At 40.1% G+C, this 23,282-nt stretch overlaps 2 pseudogenes; one reads left to right on the top strand and one right to left on the bottom strand.

Annotated features, from left to right (window-relative positions):
* Positions 1-3,424: 3,424 nt before the first annotated feature.
* On the bottom strand, positions 3,425-4,427 carry LOC111018359 (alpha-dioxygenase PIOX-like; annotated as a pseudogene).
* A 5,069-nt stretch (positions 4,428-9,496) lies between these two features.
* On the top strand, positions 9,497-14,260 carry LOC148209533 (uncharacterized; annotated as a pseudogene).
* Positions 14,261-23,282: the final 9,022 nt, after the last annotated feature.

Genomic DNA, 23,282 nt, shown 5'->3' with positions numbered 1-23,282 from the left:
ATAATATGGAAGCCAATATTTATAGAGATGAAATGAAAGGCATAAGAAAGCAACTTCTTTTCATGCAAAATAATATTATTTGGGCCTCTGAATATCAAATCATGAATTCTATGTCTACCAAACTTTTTTTTATTCATTTGAACAGTTTACACGCGGCAAAAATACATGAATTAATAAGAAAGGTAACCATCATGAGGTTTGAACTCATCCCATCTCAATTCACCTTAATTTTGATAAATGAGCCACCCATAATAGATATTTACCAAACTAATTAAAAAAATTAAGAATTTGGATTTTTCTTGAAAATCATTCACGACTTATTGTATCTATTCACCAATTTGATAATTGTGCCGGAGAAATTATGGTTCGAATTTCCAATCTACAGAAGGAAAAAAAATCAAGTCCTTGAAATTGATAGAAAAAAAAGAAAGAAATTCTGATATTTAAAAATATTATTTTTATGAGGTGGTATCTTTTGAACGCAAGGAACATTATTTAATTAAAAAATCTAATATATATATATATATATTAAATTTCTATGTATAATATTTTTATTGACATTTTCACCATTTGTTGCGGAAGGAAAATTAATATCAAAGTTTTAGCTTGAATATTTTGGAGAAATTGAATAAAATTGGGCTGATGCTTTCTGTATATTCATCAAGTAAAAAAGGTGTACAAAATACTGATTACAGGAGAAATTGGCGAAAGAAAAAGAAGAAAAGGAACCAACGGCTCCTAAAGACACATGTAGAATGAATTGAATAAAGACAAGGAAAGGAAAGAGAGATAATCGCCAGTGTACCAAAAATAGAAGATTGAAAAAATAAGAAATCTGATCTGTGCAAGCTGGAATGAGGAAGACTTAATTGGAGTGAGATTCATGGAAAAGATGAATTCCAAGAGATCTCAAGCTACGTTGATTTAGAGTACTCCTTTCGAGTATAGTTAAGCATTTATCTATTTCCTCAAGTTGAGTGTTTGGTAGGCTGATTTCTAATTTTATATCTAGTGGGTATTTTATACACTCCTAATTTGCTTATAACATCTTTGAAACTAGCCTTGGATAGACTTTTTGTGATATCTGCTGCTACTTGTTTTGTTGAGGGTACTTATTTTGCAACTAAGTTTCCAAGACTCACTTTTTCTCTCCAAAGTGATGATCTATATCTATATGCTTTGTTGTTGCGTGAAAAACATGGTCATTGCCATATGAATTACACTCATGTAATATAGGAGTTGAGGTGGCTATTTTATTACAAAAGAACAGTTGATTCATACAAGAACAGTGATCGGGTGGCGAATTTGCATGGACTACAGAAAGCTCAACAATGCCGTAAACAAGATCACTTCCCTCTACCCTTCATAAATCAAATGTTGGATAGACTAGCTGGACAAGAGTACTATTACTTCCTAGACGGGTACAACGACTATAATCAGATAGCCATCGTGCTGTAGGATCAATAGAAGACTACTTTCAAGATTTTTGCTTTCAGAGAATGTCCTTCAACATCTGCAATGCCCCAATCGGCAGCGACGTTTTAGCGTTGCATGATGGCCATATTTTGTGATATTGTTGACTTAGTGGTGGAAGTCTTCGTAAAACCAATGGCAAAAAGCCAAAATGGTGTAGAAACTGAAATGTGTTGAAGGCAAGCAAATGAGGCTAGCTGGTTAATTAGAGCCCAATGCTAACAGAACTAACGAATAGATGTAAATCGTATAGTAGAGCCTAAGAGACTTGATTAAAAGCTAATTATGACAAAGGATATCAAATATGGGTGCTGCTCCGTAAAAATGGTCGGCCCATGAACAACAAAATCTTCGGAAACCAAACAACAAATACTCTCAATATAGAAGTTTAGCATTTTATTTATGCTTATTGTCTGCTATTTTGAGAGTAAACTAGACCCGAGATGCGAACTACATCACAGGTCCATGGTCCAAAGCATGACCAGATCTGGGGGTAACCAGATCCAGAGTATGACTAGATCCAAGGTGTGATTAGATTCAGGCCATGTCAGATCCAAGACATTAGCAGATTCAAGGCATGTCTAGATTCAGAGCATGATTAGGTCTCGGTCGACCAGGTCCCAACCAGATCTAACGAATGACAAGGTTCAAGGCATGATCAGATCCAGGACATGACCAGATCCCAGCCGACAGGTTTTCGTCTCTGCCAATAAGTCAATTAATGGGCTGATTCCCATTCTCTTGTACTGTCCGGCCTACGATGGTGCTATCTCCAAAGTCCAAACTATTTGAGTAGATATTCTGTCAACTCTAGGGTTTTAACATCTATAAATAAATAAAGAGAGAAGTCTCACAATCAAGGTAAGCTAGAAAACCCTACTCTTAAAAATCATCAACCTCTGTTCTAATTTAAGCATCGGAGCCTGTCTGACTAGTACAACATTAGTGTTCAAGTTTTTTGTTTTGCAAGTTGATGTTAGTTCTCTTTTTATCATTGAAGATTGGTGCGAATTTGGTGAAATCTTGATCAGGACCAAAATTATGCATCAACAATTTGTAATACTAAATCAGTAGAAAGAAAGCAAAAGTTATGAAATCAATTATATTGTTTGCAATTTTCAACCAACATATCAAGAACTTCTTACACTCCAATATTTTCGATATGTTTGAGAGTGATTTTGGTATAGTTTAAAATTATTTTTTCATTACTAAAATCACATTTATTTAAAATGATGATGTCTGGACATGAGATAGAATTGATTTGAGAAAATCTAAAATCATTTAGTATAGTTGAAATGATCGACATCAGCCATTATATAAAAATCACTTCAAATCAAATATTAGTCCATGGTAATTAAATCATTTTTACAAAATCAATTGTGATTACTTTTAATTTTAATTTTCTAATTAACTAACTCATTCTACCACCACTCTCAAATATGTGATTTTCTTTTACATGAACACAAGTAACTAGATATTCCAATATAATATGTGATTTTATTTTACATGAACACAAGTAACTAGATATTCCAATATTAACTTACTTACATTGCAACAAACCTAAAATCATCTCTTGTGAGATAAAAGAAAACTCATAAATCTTTAGAGGGAAAGACCATCTTTTTATTCCAAAATATATATGACAATAAAAACTAACCCAAATTGATGATAGAAAACTTGAAGAAGTACAATACAACACAATGCATGATAATGACGATGGTAGGAGGGCGTGAAAGAAAAACACTAATACTTAATACTTATCGATCAACACATATTTTTATGCTGACCATCAATAAAAATTTGACAGCTGTGTAGTTTTTTTAAACACATAAAAAACATATATTTTTCTGCATTTCTCTCTCATACCTGTCAAAAATTTAATTGTGACCAGCAAAAAGAGAGTGTTGATCGATATGCATCTTAGTATTTTTCAAAGGAAAACGAAAAGAATTCAGCTAGGAATTCTAAGGTAAATAGGGACAGGGTTGGATTTGTTAGGAGGAGAATCCCAAACAGAAAAAGCACTTGATGAATTCATCCATTTGGTTGAGATCTCTGGGTGATGCCTTTCTATCACATCTTTCAAACTCTCTGTTGCGGTCACCCATTCAAATCCTGTATGTTTCTTCAATAAAATGACTTGTGAAGAACTTGTCTGCCTCTAGCCTTCTGCATTTTAGGGGTTTTTTTTCCATATGTTAGCCGAAAATTAGAACCAGTATGTATGTCTAATAATCATTTTATTTTTTAAATTGTCATGCAACTAACAATAAAATCGTCATATCATCCTTGTACTTTTTCTTATAGTTTTGATTCGTTGAGATCATTGTCACTTCGTTATGTATAAAATTTATGTTAAAATTTTGCAAAATTGACTAAGAAGACCGTAACTCAAAATATGATTTAAACCTAAACAAATCAAATAATAACAAAATATGGAAATATAAATAAATTTGAGGTTAAAATACCTCGAAGCCATGAGCAAGAAAGTAACAAAAGTAGTCTCACTAATGGCAAAGCCCTTGATTTTCTTCTCCCATCAACCCCACCAAAATATCAAGCTCCTCCACATCCTCACCGTACACGTCACGAAGCACTTCGATTGCCTCATCATTGTCCGTTAGATCTTTCCACTTGGAGATCGGGATGAGCAATAATCCCTGCGGAAGTCGTTGTACCTAGCAACCTTCCTCTCTCTGTCTCTATAAACTGCAGAAGTACATTTTTACCCATCATGATGTAAATAAACGGCGCAGATTAGATTGGATCAAGGGAAATGAAGGGTTGTGATTGAGTCAACAACCTTCGAGAGCTGCAAGGTCAACGTAATGGGGCCTATCCTTACCGTCCACATCATATGGTATGAGATCCCTAAGCCACAGTGGATAATTCCAAAGCTCGAGGGCCCCACTTGCTTGGTGGCCCATTGAAACTAATAGGGCCGTGAAGCCCATTTTCTATGAGGCCTGCTCTCCTTTATGGCCTATCATATTCCCCATTGGCACTCTATCAAAAGAACAAAAAATAGTTAATTAGTTGCTTATTAATTGGATAATAAAGATCCTTTCTAGATTAATATTTTGGTCATTTTATTGTCCATATTAGCTAATATACTTTCAAAACAAAGATAAAATCGACAATAATCGAGAGAGAGCTCCTTGTTGATCAAGAGTGGAGATTTGTTGTGATGAGGTTCAACAATGACATCTCTGAGATAGAAATCATCGGGTAGGAGCGAGTGCATCCAATAAACACTTACGAATTATTCTGTTAAGGAATAGGGGACACTATGGTTATTGGGTTTTTCCAAACCCACTAAACCTCTAAGAAAGGATCCTCCAACATGCCCAAATGTGTCTTTAAATTTCTTTCCCAAAAGTCCATACCTTAGAAAAAATAAAAAAAAGATAAAAATTGTAAAAAATATAGTGTTGTTCCATACATATTTAAAAAACATATTTTATGCATGTAAAAATGTAAAATTTTCCCTTCATCGTTCTAGCCTTATCTAATTATTTCTTCAAAGATTATTCGATATGATTGGAACAATATACCATAGACAATCCACAGTTTTTTTATTTTTTTGTTTTCTATTTTAATTCAACATATGTGATAGGAATTCGAACTTTCGAGATTCTAGCTAGTTGAGAATATATATATATATATATATATATATATATTTTAACCAATTGAGTCATGCTTACATTAGCAAAGAGAAATAAAAAAAAAAAAAGAAAAATTGGACAAAGGGTTTATTTGGTTACCAATTGCCATGCATTCCTGCCAGAGTATCAGTCGCTCAATAGTCTAATCTATGGTGTGAATCTTTGCAATAACAGCAGAAGTTACAAGTCTTCGTCTTCCAGATCTGGATCTTCCTTTTGTAAGAAAACATAACCGGCCACAAACTTCACATCTAATGATGAGATAGAAATGCAAAAACAAAAAGTTTTACAAATAGGTACGCACTAGTAAGTAGTGGCAGGGGAGTGGCCAGCAGCACGAAACTCTTATTTCTCTTATTAAGAAAAGGGGGCGAGAAAAAGAAATTAAGAAAGATTTACTCTTTAATGTTTGTGATTACAGCACATTAGAAATAATTTAATGGAAAAGAAAAGAGCATAATAAAAGATAAAAGGGGAGATGAGGTTGGCCAAAAATGTGCACCACACCATTAATTAGTCTTTGGAGTGATTTTATTCAAAACTACTCTAATATAGTTTTTGAAAATGGTGTGAATTATGCCATATTTTGAATATTATGTCATAATATACTTTTTGTATATGATTTATATCAAGTTAAGTTATTTTTTCCATGAAGTTTGTAAGGCTGTGAGAGTTCATGTACTTTAAAAAGTTGATTACAATCTTTTGTCAAATAGGGGTCATATCATTAACTTTATTAGTTTAATATTTATGCCACCAAACAGCTAAACTTATTCAAAGTTAGCCCCTATGTAGTCCTTAAACCTATTCACAAGCTAGACATTACAGAGCTTGAAAGTGAATAGGTGAGGGTCGAACACGGATTCTTCTATTTGCTTGTGGTTGGAATTATGCTTAAGAATACTTGAATTTGTTTGGCATACACGATAATATATGTTGGGAGTCTATGACAAACAAATTATCTTGTATGCACGATAATATACACGATAATAGACTCCTAACAAACGACGATACGCAGTTTAGGAGCATTAGGTTTCTTGGTTGTAAGTAGTTCTTACTTGAGGATGTTTGTTGTACATTGATATGAATCAATTGTTGCTTGTTCGTGTGCCATGATTATTATTTGCTTGAATGCATGTGTTGTTGTTACTTTAGAAATGTTGCTATTGATTTGAGAATGAACTGTTGCACGATTGTTGTGTGGAAAGTGTATCATGAGTTTGTAAGCATGATGTATATAACCTTGTTGGCTATGCTAAGTTTGTCAGTGGATTTTGGTTGGGATCTGATATGCTAGAAATGTTAATAATGCGATGTTGCAATTCATTATGTTTAAAGCATGCTGGCATTGTTATGGTTTAATGTCTGGAATGATCCCGTGAAAGCTTGATGTTTAGACAATAAAACTTTTTTAGAACATGGATGCTGGATTTCTTTGTTTGTATTATGTGATGCGATTCATGCGAGTCATAGTCAACCAAAAGAGCACTTCAATCCCGGATGTAGTAAGTAATAATTTAGCCTGCATGAATGTCAAAACATATGTATATATGTGAAATGTTTCGAACTTAATTAATTACTGATTCCATGGTTATAGATGAAACTTGAACTAAATGAATACACGAAAGACGACATCAACATGTTGAGAATAGAGTGGGTTGAGTTTGTTGGGTCCTACTTAACTTATGCCTAAGATATGTGTAATTACCTTTTTGGGTTGTCCATGAACTCATGTTGCATATAATATCTTTTTTGCTTGCACATTGTTCGAGTTCATGGTTGATACATTAGTAACAACACTTTTGTTAGACATGTTTTTTAGACTGCCGGCTACCTTATACTTTCATGGTCATTTTATCTCACCTGAGGAACAGAAAAATTTTGTTGTGAGTTGTTAACTATATACCTATTTATTCATTTGAAGGTGTAATACTTATAACCATTCAAGTAATCTGAATATTCAAATTTTCTGGTAGGACTACTTCGTCAGACATGTTACTTTGAAGTAAAAAACTCTTGGTTGGGTTCATACCGCAACACATATGTCTGTATTATTTAAAATTTTGTTTGAATGTTATTGTTTATGTCAAATTTTTTTAGAAAGCCCATTTTCCTAACTTGCTTATTATTGGTTTATAGGACAGAAGCAAGCTTCGCACTGGAACGAGAAGTTGTAAGGATTTTTTATTTTGTCGGACCACGTTCAAGTGAGCTTAAGCATGTTGTGGCCATTTCCATCAAAGTTCGATTATAACAAAGGTAAGCTAACTTGCTTTTCGTCATCATTTATACTATAGCATTTAAATCTTAAATCTTTCTGAATCGACCTTGTTATATGTTGTAATTATTGCTATTTAGCACATTTATTAGATTATTGAGTAAGTTCACAAGGAAGACTGAATACTGATTATAGATATTGTCGTTAGACGAGGAATGTATGTACAAGCTCCATGATGCAATAGTTTATGGCCAAAAGGTGTTGTCCATGGCGAAAGGAGATGCCATCAACAAGACAAATGAAACCGACACGGTGACCTTTTAATTCTATTATGAGAAGAAATTGAAGACAACTTGGTCTGCTACCCTCTCATCCAAGATTGGTGTGACAACAAAATTCAAATTAGATGGGATTCCCAATATTGGAAGTGGAAGTGTTGAAATTTCAACTGAGCTGGGGAGTGAATATTCATGGGGAGAAACCCAAAAACACAAAGAAATAATTGAACTTACTTACCCTGTGACTCTGCCTCCAAATTCAAGAGTGGAGATTAATGCTGTGGTGAAACAAGGGATGTGCAAAGTTCCTTTCTCGTATTGTAAACTGATGTTTTCCATAATGGACAACGAGTCGTTCATAATCTACACGATGGACTTTTCATTGGCCTCAACTCCTACGACTATGAATTCATGTCTAAAGCTGTGCCAATGGAGTCACCACAAGGGTAAATTTAATGAGTGAACCAAGTGTTACACCATATTATCAATGGTCCGCGAGCCTACGAGCTCTTCTACTTCCATGTACGCTGGCTCGTAAGCAAACTCGAATCGGCATTAAGACAATCGTTAAAGTAGCCGCTGGTTATCACGCAAAAACGATCGTTACCTGTTGAGAGTATATGAATAAAAAGGTTAAATTTTGATTGTCCTAGCTTAAACTTTTGAGTCGAGTGAAGTTCTGTAAGCTAGATGAACTCAGCTCACCCAAATTACGAAACGCGGCAATGTTGTTTTTGACTTTGAAGGGCGAAAACAAGGTGTCGGGATCGGTGCTATTAGCATCTATTTTTTTGCCGGTGATCCAACCCCACATACCTCGGTAGTATATAGATGGAGTCCCAATCCACATTGTTTGCCAGCGATTGCTTATAATTAGGATCTCCATAGGGATAGGCTGCATTGGGAATGTTGGGGACTTCGGGACCTTGTATATATGTGAGGCTTTGCCAAGCTGATGGTGGCGAAGTTGATGCTTCTTTGCGTATGAATCATACATACGTACATCTCCAATCATTAGGGTCGTTTACGGGTTTGGAGACGGTTGCAACGATATATAATGATTTGTCGTCGTGACGTACCAAATATCTGTTGTTGTTGTAACAGTGGTAGCATTCTTCGATGCCGGAATACACGAATTCGAACTTGGTGTATGGGCTTATCATTTTATCGCTGGTGAATTGGAGAAGACCATCAAATGATTCGTTGTCGTGGTAGTTTATGTAGTGGAGGTACTTGTCGTTGTGGCTGGATTTGAGGTCGAAATGCTTGGGGAATTTGTTGCCATCGGCACGGCTCTTTGCTTCTTCCTCCATCTTCTTTGGGTACTCGGTGTCATGGTCATGCTTGTCCAGGGCCTGTTGCCCGTGGCCGCATGCCCATAACAACCTCTTTCCACATGCTTTCATGCCATGTATTTAGTTTTGCTTGTTATTTAGTTTTGCTTGTACTTTTGGTGGCGAGTGACTCCTCGCCACTTTGCATGTTCACGCCTGTCAAAGGCAAAATGCTTTATAATCTACCTTAGGGGGGTACACCTAGTCTCCTCCCTACATTGCGTTGTATTCTTGTCTTGCCGCTAATCTATTCTCTTGCATTCAAGCTTACAACAACTTCCAAAATGCTTACAAACGTTTTCCAAAACCTTTTTCTCTAACCCCGTTTTCCAAAACCGTTTTTCCGAAAACGGGGGTGGAGGTTGCGACATATAGCCTTTGTGCCACCGGCTATTCGTTTCCGCATTGGCTGACTTGCTAGAGGGTGAAAGCAAGTGCCGCACAATCGCTTCCCGAGTCCCATTAAAGTGCGATTTTGACAGTTGGTATCAGAGCCAGGTTGGCTCCTCGAGTTGGAAAACAGTAACCATGTCCGCGACAAAGCAGTTGGGCAAGTCCCACGTCGACAGACTCGTCGAGATCGAAGAACAACTGTTGTTCTTGAGGGAAATGCCTGACAACCTTAGATATGTGGAATCTCGGCTGGATGAGATCTCCACCAAAGCTGACGGAATTGACGTCGTGAATGCCCACATAGACAGGCTTGCTATACGTGAGTTAATGCTTCGGGTTGAGACCCTTGAAGACAAGGTTAAGCGTACTGATAACCTTGAGCGTGGCGAAAGCTCATCGAGCTCAATCGCCCACATGGAGGAGCATGTCGAAGAAATAGACATCTCCCAAAAGACTATTGTGCAGATGATCAGTGAGCTGACCGACGACTTCAATGCCACCATCGACGAAATGAGGGCGGAGATTGCCGAATTAGGCACCAAAGTAAATCTCACCATGAGAGCGGTGGGAAACCAGGCCCCAGCTGGGGGACCGATTCAGTTCAACAAGGTGAAAGTTCCCGAACCCAAGCCCTTCTGTGGGGCACGAGATGCTAAAGCTCTTGAGAACTTCATCTTCGACCTTGAGCAGTACTTCAAGGCGACAAGCACGGTGACAGAGGAATCGAAAGTCACACTAGCCACAATGCATCTTGCTGACGATGCGAAGTTGTGGTGGAGAGTGAGATACGTAGATGTACAAGAGGGCAAATGTACCATCGACACGTGGGAAAAACTAAAGCAGGAACTCAGATCCCAATTTTTCCCGGAGAATGTAGAGATTCTTGCTCGTCGTAAACTGCGTGAATTACGACACACAGAAAATGTTCGAGACTACGTAAAGCAGTTTTCAGGGTTGATGTTGGATATCCGCGATATGTCCGAGAAAGACAAGGTCTTCGCCTTCGTGGAGGGTTTGAAACCATGGGCCCGAGCCAAACTATATGAACAGAAGGTACAAGATATCCTTACTGCTTACGCAACAGCCGAACGACTGTTCAATCTTAGCAACGACACGTCACAAGAGCAGAGGAAGACCCAAGCTTCTTCTAGTAGTGGAAACAGACTCGCAAGATCGGGGTCCCCTAAAAATGGGGGAGCTGACAGAAATGGAGGAGGAGACCGCAGACCCTTCCAGTAGAGAGGGGGAAATACGTGGAGAGGGCCGAACCCACCAAACAATAACAATCGAACAGGACCATCCTGCTTCATTTGTAAGGGACCGCACAGAGTATACGAGTGTCCGAATCGAGCTGTTCTCCGGGCCTTCCAAGCCACACTGACGAACGACCGAGCGATCGAACCGGAAGGCCCCGAAACAGATACTCCTCCCGAAGACGCCGATGACAACCCTCGTATGGGAGCACTTAAATTCTTATCGGCGCTTCAGAAGAAAGCCGAGGAAGTGAAGGAACCCCTAGAACGTGGTCTGATGTATGTGGAAGCATGGGTCAATCAGAAAGCCGCAAAAAGCACTATGGTAGATTCTGGTGCCACCCACAATTTCATGACAGAAACCGAGGCACGTCGGCTGAACTTGCGATGGGATAAAGACCCAGGAAAGATGAAAGCGGTCAACTCGGCTGCTCTCCCCATCATGGGAGTTGCAAAAAGAGTCTCAGTAAAGCTAGGGACATGGAGTGGACTGGTCGACTTTGTGATAGTGCGGATGGACGACTTCGACATAGTATTGGGGATGGAATTTCTGCTGGAACACAAAGTCATCCCCATACCCCTTGCTAAGTGCCTGGTTATAACGGGTTCCGATCCCACAGTTGTTCAGACAAGCATCAAACAACCAAGCGGAGTGAAGATGATATCAGCACTACAGCTAAAGAAAGGTCTCGCCCGTGACGAGCCGACCTTCATGGCCATTCCTGTTGCGGAAGGCAGAAATTCTGAAGAGCCAGTTCTCAGAGAAATCCAGCGAGTCTTGGAGGTGTATGCCGATGTAATGCCAGACAACCTGCCCAAAAATCTACCTCCAAGACGGGGGATAGACCATGAGATTGAATTGTTACCGGGGGCAAAACCGCCCGCCAAGAACGCCTATCGGATGGCTCCTCCCGAGCTAGCCAAACTGAGGAAACAACTTGATGAACTACTAAATGCTGGATTCATCCGCCCAGCTAAAGCTCCCTATGGGGCCCCAGTCCTTTTTCAGAAGAAGAAAGATGGAAGTCTCCGTCTATGCATTGACTATCGAGCATTAAACAAAGTCACAGTCCGCAACAAGTACCCTTTGCCCATCATCACAGACCTGTTCGATCAGCTTCATGGGGCAAAGTACTTCTCTAAGCTGGACCTGCGATCTGGATACTATCAGGTGCGCATCGCAGAAGGAAATGAACCGAAGACGACCTGCGTCACTCGGTATGGAGCCTTTGAATTTCTTGTCATGCCCTTCGGCCTTACAAATGCTCCCGCCACCTTCTGTACCTTAATGAACCAGGTGTTTCATGAATACCTCGACAAATTTGTGGTGGTTTATCTAGATGATATAGTCGTCTACAGTCCAACCATGGAAGAACACCAGGTACATTTACAACTTGTTTTCGAGAAGCTCAAACAGAACCAGTTGTATGTTAAACGGGAAAAGTGCTCGTTTGCCCAAGAACGCATCAGTTTCTTGGGTCATGTGATAGAATGTGGTCGAATAGGCATGGAGGATGGAAAGGTCAAAGCCATTCAAGAGTGGAAAATTCCGACGTCCATCACAGAACTACGTTCATTCCTCGGATTAGCCAATTACTATAGGCGATTCGTGGAAGGATTCTCGAAACAGACCGGGCCCTTAACGGATTTACTGAAGAAGAACCAGAAGTGGAACTGGACCCCAGAATGTCACGCCGCATTTGAGAGTTTGAAAAAGGCAATGATGGAGGGGCCGGTGTTGGGAATTGCAGACGTCACACGACCGTTCGAAGTCGAAACCGATGCGTCAGACTTCGCACTAGGAGGAGTACTTCTCCAAGACGGTCACCCCATTGCATACGAGAGTCGGAAGTTGAATGATGCTGAAAGGAGGTATGCCGCCTCCGATAAAGAGATGTTAGCAGTAGTCCACTGCTTGAGGGCCTGGAGGTAATATCTCTTAAGGGCCAAGTTCGTTGTCAAGACCGACAACAGCTCAGTCTGTCACTTCTTCAACCAACCGAAGTTGTCGTCCAAGCAAGCTAGGTGGCAAGAGTGCCTCGTCGAGTTCGATTTTCAGTTTGAACATAAGCCCGGTCGAGCAAATCAGGCGGCAAATGCCCTTAGCAGAAAGAGCGAACATGCGGCCCTGTGCATGTTAGCTCACCTAAAAGCGAGCAAGCTCACTGGATCCATTCGTGAAGCCACCAGAGAGAACTTATAGAATGACCCAGGTGCCCAAGCGATAATTCAGTTAGCCAACGAAGGGAAGACTAGACAGTTTTGGGTGGAGAATGGCCTACTCTTCACCAAAGGTAACCATTTGTAGGTTCCCCGTTCTGGGAACTTAAGAAAGCTCCTACTTGGAGAATGTCACGACACGATGTGGGCAGGCCATGCTGGATGACAGAGAACTTACGCCCTGTTAAAGAAAGGCTACTACTGGCCGAGTTTGAGAGATGACGTGATGCAGTATACCAAAACGTGTCTCATCTGCCAACAAGACAAGGTCGAGCGAAACAAAATTGCAGGTTTACTGGAACCCTTGCCAATCCCATCACGACCGTGGGAGAGTGTGTCTCTCGATTTCATCACCCACCTACCTAAAGTCGGAGAGACAGAAGCGATCCTCGTGATAGTTGATCGGTTCTCTAAGTATGCTACCTTTATTCCAACTCCGAAGATGTGTTCGGTCGAAATGACTGCACAATTATTTTTCAGGAATGTGGTGAAATTATGGGGTGTTCCTGAGAGCATCGTGAGCGACAGAGACAGACGCTTCACAGGGACATTCTGGACAGAACTTTTCCGCCTACTAGGATCCAATTTGAACATCTCTTCGAGTTATCACCCACAGACCGACGGACAGACGGAATGCTTCAACAGTATGCTAGAAGAGTACCTCCGCCACTTTATTGATGCTCGACAAAAGAACTGGATCAAGATGCTCGATGTAGCCCAATTCTGTTTCAATTGTCAAAAGAGCACCACCACGGGAAGAACCCCTTTCGAAATCGTGTGCGGGCGACAACCGGTGTTACCTCATGTTGTCGACCATCCTTATGTGGGCAAGAGCCCTCAAGCCTACAATTTCACGAAGGAATGACGTCAATCCACCGAAGTCGCCCGAGCATACCTAGAGAAGGTGTTTAAACACATGAAAAAGTGGGCAGACAAAAAGCGAAGACCATTAGAATTCCAGGCAGGAGATCAAGTCCTTGTGAAGTTGAGACCTGAACAGCTTCGGTTCCGAGGTAACAAAGACCAACGCCTTGTGCGAAAATATGAAGGACCCGTCAACGTCCTTCAGAAGGTGGGCAAGACATCCTATAGGGTTCAACTACCCTCGTGGATGAAAGTCCATCCAGTAATCCACGTGAGCAACTTGAAGTCTTACCATCCCGACACTGTCGACCCTACACGAAACGAGGTAACCCGTCCAGCAGTCACGTTGACAAACAAGGTTGACAAAGAAGTTGAGTCAATCCTCGCCGAAAGAACACGCCGAGTAGGAAGACCACGAAGGGACGTCCAGGAATTCCTAGTCAAGTGGAAAGGGCTCCCAGATGAAGAGATAAGTTGGGAGCGTACTGAAGATCTAAAGACAGCTGCAGTAGCAATTGAAGAGTTCGAGCAGCGACAGTTGACGGGGACGTCAACCATTTAAGTGGGGGAGAATGTCATGGTCATGCTTGTCCAGGGTCTGTTGCCCGTGGCCGCATGCCCATAACAACCTCTTTCCACATGCTTTCATGCCATGTATTTAGTTTTGCTTGTTATTTAGTTTTCCTTGTACTTTTGGTGGCGAGTGACTCCTCGCCACTTTGCATGTTCACGCCTGCCAAAGGCAAAATGATTTATAATCTACCTTAGGGGGTACACCTAGTCTCCTCTCTACATTGCGTTGTATTCTTGTCTTGCCGCTAATCTATTCTCTTGCATTCAAGCTTACAACAATTTCCAAAATGCTTACAAACGTTTTCCAAAACCTTTTTCTCTAATCCCGTTTTCCAAAACCGTTTTCCCGAAAACGGGGGTGGAGGTTGCGACATATAGCCTTTGTGCCACCGGCTATTCGTTTCCGCATTGGCTGACTTGCTAGAGGGTGAAAGCAAGTGCCGCACAATCGCTTCTCGAGTCCCGTTAAAGTGCGATTGTGACACTCGGCTTCCACCCTTTTCTCCTCTGCCACCATTGAAAGTACCCCATCAAGCATTTTCGCCGATCTGAGTTTGTAATGGTGATGCCCTTTGAATTACTCTTTGGCCTTTGCTTGTACAACCCCACAACCACTGGTCCTATTTATACACAGCTCAAGAAAATTGTGACCATACGTCTAATGGAGATAGAGATAAGAATGATAGTGATGATAAATAATTTTTCTTCGCAACGGCTTCGAGTCTCTTAGTTAAACAAACTTGGAAATCTTAAGTTTGAGTTTGAGTTTACAACCAACTTTGGATGTCTCGTATTCGTGACTTAAGGCAGGCGCACGTGGCTCCGGATTATTGCATCAACGAACCACTACTATTTAAATTCATTCCCTTTAAATTGTTTAAAACTTGGACTGAGACCGCCAGGTTAAGTGTCCTGCTGAATTGACACACCGTCCTTGTGAAAAAATTGATGAGTGTTACTTTTTGTTTCTTTAATTGATTTTTTTATTTAAATAACAATACTTGATCAATTTCTATTTTTTATTCTAAAAATTATTGTATAAGGCCACCACCTTTTCTTCAATTTTTCCCTCCTTCCCCTTTTCTTCTTCTATCTGCATGACTTATGACTTATGAAATGAATAAACCACCACTCAACTAAAAATTTAATTTAATTTGATAGGTTTGGTAAATTTAATATCTCAACACTATCTCTCTAAGAACAAAAAAACAAAAGGAAGAGTGTGGACGTGTGCAACAGATGGTAGGAGATAGAAATGAGATAGAGAGAAAAGTGTTTTATGTGATTTGGAAAAAAGGAGAAATAATTTTTTACCTTCACGTTGAAAAAAAATTAAGTTTCATAAAATAGTAAAAATCTACCATAACGTACTAATAGAATCGCACAAAATTGTCAAATCCACCCTTGGTTAAGGCACCTATCTCTGATCAAGACGTTATGAGTTTACTAATATTTTAAAAAAAGAAATCTAAGTATTTCACTTTTTTTTTTTCATGAAGTTACATACTGGACATATGTTTTAATAATTCATTAAACTCACCCAACAAATTTATTTTACCAATTTTTTGAAACGAATAACTATTAAGAGTTAAAAATTGCAGTACATATTGTAAAGATTGTAGCACTAATCAAAATCTAAAATCTAATTTGATGGAATTGAAAGTTTAAAATAAAATTGGCACGCAGGGATAAATTTTGATATTTTTACTTGAGAGCTTCTAAAGGAGACAAAATACACCCAAAAGAGACCTAATAAAAAAAATGGAGAGTACTAAGCCCAACCTACAAATAATAAATAATAGGATTAAGTACAGAAATATACCATTCCTTATATTTTGTACAAACAAAATAAAAATTATTCCTATAAGGCAGCACGCGAGATTCTCTCACAATCCTTATTGTGAGGCAAACTCCAAGTGGCTGATCCATTCCAAAATCATGGAAGAGCCCGACCTAAGAGGTGGGGGTTAAATACTTTGCCACGAATAAAAATGCTCGAAATAGCCATCCTGACGTAGGAAGAATCCGATGACGCGCATGGACAGTCAGCCCTTGGGATGAACTGAGCTTGAGCAGGGAAATATACCGATGGGACAAGTAGCTACCCCATTGACCACTAAAAATACACCATCTATCCACCAATACAGGTATGAGAATCTATCTGATGCTCATTTGTCTAAGCTTGGATTCTAAACTAACTTGGGTGTCGGAGTGATCTGCCTGTTTCTACAGGTACCACAGAGGAAGCTCGCCCCAAGTAGTCCATAGACTTGACAGGTTGTCCCATGAGACTTAGGCGGGTTTTGACATCAATAGTTGGCGCAGTCTGTGGGAAATGCTGTCATTGCCAGATCGCTTATAAGCGTTAGTTATGGCAGAAGGTTCTCAGACCTCAAGAAAGAGACAGCCCGAAGGTCAGGGACAATCACTGGGTCCCAAAGACCCAAAGGCACGATCAGGTGCGTCCAAGTCGCCAATCACTCGGAAGCCCAAGACTCGAGCAGATTCCCAGAGGTCGAAGTCTTGACTCTAGGTCGAGGTAGTTTTTGACCCCCAGGACTGGGGTGCTGCTCTAACGAAAGCCCTACAAACGACCGGGGTGTCGCTCCCCAAGTTGCCTAAGCTCGAGAAGGGGGAAGGCTAAGGCTGCCGGACAAGACCTAGACAGATCTGTGGCCCAAACCCCTCAAAACTGATCATAGGAGGGAACGACCGACCTCGAGGCCAAGATGACCTTTGCTCCCACCCCTCCTCACCAAATGGCCGAGGCCTCTACAAGGCCTTGAACCAGAAGTACTCCACCAAGAAGGTCGAGAGGCTGACGAGATCAGACTCAGTCAACAATGGGAATTTGTTGCTGCAGTTTGAGCAACTCAGGAAGAAGCTCAAGAACGACCTCTGAAAAATTTAGGGAAAGCCAGTGTTAGATGATAATAAGCATGATAAGCCACCTTTCACCCAGGACATCTTGACTGCATCGATCTCCTCCAAAGGAAAGCTTTATAGCTTCAACAAGTACGATGGCTGGGTCGACTTGGTGGACCACGTGGAGACCTACAAGTCTCTGATGGATTTCCATGCTTACCTGGATGCAATAAAGTGTCGGGCGTTATTTGTGACGTTGCAAGGTTCCGCTAGGAAACGGTACCAGCAGTTACTGGCCCACTCTATTTCCTCCTAGAAGCAGCTCCGTAAGGCGTTCGTAGCCCAGTTCGCGACCCAACAAGAAACTCAACACTCTGCCTAATACCTACTCACTGTTAGGCAGAAGTCAGGTGAAAAACTCAGAGATTATGTGAGAAGGTTCCTCACTGCACAAATCACGATGTTGTGCAACGAGGAGTTCGCTTGCTCAACGTTAGCCGTAGGAGTATGTTATGAGTAGTTGAAGTGGTCGCTGGCGAAGAAGCCTGAGCTCACCATTAAGGCTAGCATTGAGCGACAAGAACTTCATGCAGGCCAACCAGCTCATCCAGACATGGGAAGACCCACCGGACGGAGCTAGCGCGCCTCGAGAGAGAAGAGGTCAGGACAACGAGAGGAGGTCGTCACCCCACCGGCAACAACGCGACCACGACTTCTGCCAGAGGCAGGACCAGAAACGCGGCTAACCTGATGATAACTCTCCAAACGAGAGTTATTCTAGAGTATATTTGGTGTTTTTATGGAAATAATTGTCAAAGTGTGTCTGTTTTAGCTCTTAAATAGCCTAAATAAGATTAGAAAATTGAATCCGAGCTAAAAGTCCTAGGTCTTGAATGCTTTGGCTAAATATTGTGCTAAACGCTTTTATTTCTGGTGTAAATGCATAGGTTTGGAAGCTGAAAATTAAGCATGAAGAGAGTGCTAAGCCTAGAGAAGAGCGAGCGAAGAATTTCCGAGACAGAACAGATGAAAGCTGGAGCGAAGTAGAGTTGGAGCATGGATTCATTACGCAACAATAGTCCAGACACGAGGTTTACCATGTTTGTACAAACTTCAGTTGGATGCCCTAAAAACAGAACCCGATATAAAAGGGACATTTAACCCTAGCCGCCACACAAAGATCCCAATAGAGACACATTTTTTAGGGCTGAAACGATAAGGAGGAGGATTTTCTCCATTTTTTAGGTCAGAAAGCTGACGATAGAGAGGATATTCGATTGCTGCATCAAGCTGTCATCTTCTTCCTTGGTTTTCAGCTATTTCCTTAAAATGTCTTGTGTTTTTCCTTTACCCATTGTATTTTCTTTTTTATCCATGACCTAAACCCCATTTCGGAGGAGATTCATATGTTGTAATTGATGAACAACCGAACCTCTAGCTACGCCATTTGTTTTTAAATGAAGTTGTGTTTATTTCCTTTATCTTATTGAACATTGTTGACCGCTTTGTTCTGTATGCTCGCTTCTGTATTGACCTGGGAGGGCTTACCGATTGCCGATTTGCTTTATTTGTTATTAGTACTTTTCTATAGTATTTTGTGGATGCTCAGAAACGAGGTCCCTTAATCATGCCTAGAACTTGTTTTTATTGCTTGAAAACTTAGCAACGGGAGGTGTGGGTATCCATGTTTGGGTGTCTCGGGAGGGAACCAAGTCGAGTTGGACACTAATGAATGTTCGTAAGCCAGAGGGTAGGTTGAGAAGTTTGTGAAAGTATGTTGAATCTCCCCCAATTTTTCATACCTGTTAACTCCCAATTTTCGTTATTCTGTACTGTAACTTTCTTCCTGTCATCAGCTGTTTGAAGTGTGTCTGCTGTTGAGAGTGTTTACTGCTTTGTTTATGAAAATTCTTTTACATACAAGCCAATCACCTATATTTCTTTGTTTTTTACATTTTGGTATCTGCGAACATCGTTTAGAATATTATCAAAAGTCCTTGTGGATTCGACCTCGTTTCGTGCTACAATTGGCAAATTCGTGTAGACTTGTACGTGTTGTCAACACGGTTGTATGGGCGCAACACCTGAATGGTACGATCACTTCATACCCTTGAATATCCCCGTGGCTGAAATTCTCACCAACATACAAGATTTGAAGCTTGACCTCCTCACTGTGCCCAGTCCCAGGCGTTGAGATCCAGAGAAGCACAACCGATCAAAGTTTTGCCACTTCCACAAGGACCACGGGCATAATACCTCCAACTACTATGACTTAAAGAGGCAAATTGAAGGCCTCATCCAGAAGGGGTATTTCAAGAAGCACGTTGGGCGAACTCCCAACGGAGGAGGAAATGGAGCAAGTAGCTCCAGAAGGGAGAGAGCGAAAATGTGTTGGCTGATGATAAAGGAGTGGACGATGCTGGAGCATCGGATAAGCAGATACCAGCGACAGAAGCTCAGCCTGAACCTAAAATTAGCAGAGGAAAAAGAGTCGCAGAAGCTGAATCCGCGGAGGAAGCAGAACCAAGAGAAGCACTAGTCTAGAAAAGTGTGGAAATACCAAGGGAATATGGCCACCTCTCTATCCTCAAAGGCTTCAAAAGAAAAACCAAGATAATCAACTTAAGAATTTTTTGGATGTGTTGAAGGAACTTCGCATCAGTATACCCTTAGTTGAGGCTCTTGAGCAGATGCCTAACTATGCAAAATTTTTTAAGGATATATTGATTAAGAAAATGAGATTACAAGAATTTGAAACCGTAGCTTTAACCAAGGAGTGCAGTGAAATTTTAAAAGACAAGATTCCACATAAAATATCAGATCCAGAAGTTTCACTATTCCAGTCTCTATTGGTGGTAAGAATGTGGGTCATGCTTTATGCAATTTGGGTGCAAGCATAAACCTCATGTCATTCTCAGTATATCAGATGATGGGTATTAGTGAAGCAAGGCCCACCACGGTGACACTACAATTAGCTGACAGGTCAATCACTCATCAAGAAAGCAAGATTGAAGATGTGTTAGTACAGGTGGACAAGTTCATTTTCCCAACTGAATTCTATCATCCTCGATTATGAAGCAGACAATGAGATCCCAATAATTTTAAGGAGGTCTTTCCTATCTATTGGCAGAACACTAATAGATGTTCAAAATGAGGAACTAACCATGAGAGTGAATGATCAACAGGTTACATTTTTTGTTTTTTAACTTAGTAAAATATTCTACTGATGTAGAAGAATGCTCTCTCTTAAGACTTGCATATGACTTGCTGAGTACGGAAATACAAAAGGAGACCTTGTTGGGTTGCTTAGAGAAAGAACTTACCATAGCCTTCGAACATGTAGGGGACACTATCGATGCTGGAGCATCTTAGCCCACGGGCGGCTCCTACGGTGAAGAAGAAGAAGATTGACTGAAGCGAGTTGGTTTGCCCTACTTGACATTTTATTTTCCATGCTGATTTACTCTCTGTCTTTATTATATTTGCTTGCATGTTTTTGAATAGTGTTTAATTTCTAGTAGCTATTAGTTTTTCAATTCCTAGTTTGATTTTGTTTCTTAGCTGCACTCAGTGTAATTCAATGAAACGAAAGAAAAGCATGGTTGAAAAATGAGAGGTCCAATGTAGAATGGTCTGGTAATGCATGCTAATTGATTCCAGACTATTGCCCTGATGACTGGTTTGTAGACAAAATTCTGGAAGCCTATTCTTGATGATATTCGGTTAGAGAGAAGTACATTTTTGCCCTCTTAATAAGGTGTATTTATGTAGCAAAGGATAGCTGCACCCTACTAGTATCCCCTGTCAGCCCTAGAAATTTAACCTTAGCCAAATTTCAAGAGTTGTATATCCCTCTACACATCTTGCCAGCAAGCTAATGGCCTTAGAAAAATTAGTAAGCATTCACCCGTTTAGAACCACTTCAAATAGGAAGTATTTCATATACCATTTTCATCTATCCTATCTTCACTCTAAGTTTGGGGGAGCCTTGTCCTTATTTCTTCAAAGTCATTCCTTAAGCATTGGGGACACAAATGCTCCATTTTATGTTTGGGGGTGAGAGATTCTCATTTCAATATAGTATTCATTCTTGTAATCTCCTGTGTAGTTACAATCTTTTGTAAAGCTATGAAAAATTTTTGGCTCTGTAATTAATCTCTAATTCCAAAAAAAAAAACAAAAAAAAAACGAAGAAAAAAATTTCAAAAGAGCTACAGGGTTCGGAAGGGCTAGTAGCCCATAGCTATTAAAAAGGGCAGTAGCAAGTTAGCATTTTAGAAGAGTGAAAGTCGTTTTGAGAAAGGAAATTGGGGAAAGTTTTGAAGGTTGTCAAGGGAGAGGGTGGAATGAAGTGGTCTTTTGTGAATAAAGCACCTTAGTCTTAGTGCAAATGATATGTTGATTTCTAACCAGCTTGAGACTTTAATAGATCATAAAGGTTTTGTCTGCAGTAATGGATCATGGGCATTTGAGGGAGAGTTTGGCATGCATTTTTTTTTCCATTCTAGGGAGTGTATCGATAGAATTAGAATTGCTTGGGGACAAGCAATAATTCAAGTTTGGGAGTGTGATAACTCTCCAAAAGAGAGTTATTTCTGCAAGAACTTCATATAGATTAGCTAAGGATAGCCACACCAACATTCAATGTACACTGATTTTGGGCAAAAAATGTTATAAATTCACTATCCTCCTTATTTTTGCTGATAATGGTGAGAGTTATGAAGAATGACCTAATTTTGAATGTTTTGTTGTAGCATTGTTGATTTTGAGCATCGGAATAAAAAAGACAGAAAAAGACAGAGTTGACAGTGACAGTTTTCACCCGAGAAATTACTGCAGTAAAATGAAAAAATTCCTGATATTCTGAGCTAGGGCCCACATTATCATTTGTGTTGCCCTAAAATCAAGATGGGCATAAAAGCTTGCAATTAATGGTGCCTCCAACACTCTCATCTCATCACTTCACTCTCACTTCAAGAAAGCTCCTAAGAAATCGTTGAAGAAGACAACAAAGAGAGAGAATGGCTGCTGCTATTCTTCATTTTCTTCTTCTTTTGTACTCTTAAGTGCATGAGTTTTGTATTTACTTCTTCTCTTTTTTTTATATTACATTGAATAGCTAAGTTTGTTTGGAAGGGGGAAGATGTTGTGAACTTGTTCTTGGGCTGTAAACTTTGTTTTGCCTTTATGATGATATATATACTGAGTTGAAGTTCTTTTTAACGTTTTATTTTCAATGTGTTTGGCTAACATATTGGGATATCTTCTTATTAACTCTTGGAAAATTGTAATAAGGCTCAACTCATGCTAGATTCTGCTTTAGTTATAGTGTGGGTACTTAGGAATAAGGCTCACCTAGCAAGGTTATAAACTGAGTATATATGCTGTCAAGTTTGTCTAAAAACATGAATAGCAGAAAATCTGGGAAATCTGGGAAGATTTCGTGTCTGTTTGGCTAGTATATTACATCGTCAATACTGTAGCATCGTTTGCGTAAGCCCAAAAAAAGTCACATAAACTCTTCCCCTTACCCTTTTAAACATCAGTACTTAATCCCTTATTTGCATACTTTCATTTAATCGGTTTGGTTCTACTTGGTTCTCAGTTGTTTTTACTTAGCAAATCATCTATACAATATTTGGTTTCAGTTCCTTTAGTTTTTCTTGTTCAAAACATATTTTGTTAATTTGTTTATTTTCTTAAGTAATTGTTGAAGTGTTTAGTTATCAATCCCCTGTGGATACGATCTATTTATCACTTGCTACAACGGTTGTGTACACTTGCACAAAAGGTTCTAAACCGTACCAACACTTACCTGCATTGAAGAGAAAGAAGGTTGCCGCTTCCTCTCAGGCAAGGGGGCAGTCTTTACCGATTTACCTTTGTTAGAACCTTTGGAAGCAGATGAAGATGGGGCGACCATGGGCTAGGCTTTGCTACCGCCACTGACTTAACGTGTTTAGAGGACAGGCTTTCCAAGGTAGACTCGTTTGGCCTTTTGCCAGTTCTAGTGCAGGAGGCCAGACCAGAGAAGGATAGACGTTTAGTGGTTTTCGGCGATGCTGTTGGGACGAGTGGAGGCTGAGTATCAGTTACTGGGTGAGAAGGATGTGGGGTGGCAATGGGTGGAGGGATTTCGGTAGGGT

Source organism: Momordica charantia, assembly GCF_013281855.1.
Source record: "Momordica charantia cultivar OHB3-1 chromosome 8 unlocalized genomic scaffold, Mcharantia_2.0 BLBB01000008.1, whole genome shotgun sequence".
Taxonomy (NCBI): domain Eukaryota; kingdom Viridiplantae; phylum Streptophyta; class Magnoliopsida; order Cucurbitales; family Cucurbitaceae; genus Momordica; species Momordica charantia.
This window is presented reverse-complemented; position numbering and strand designations above follow the sequence as displayed.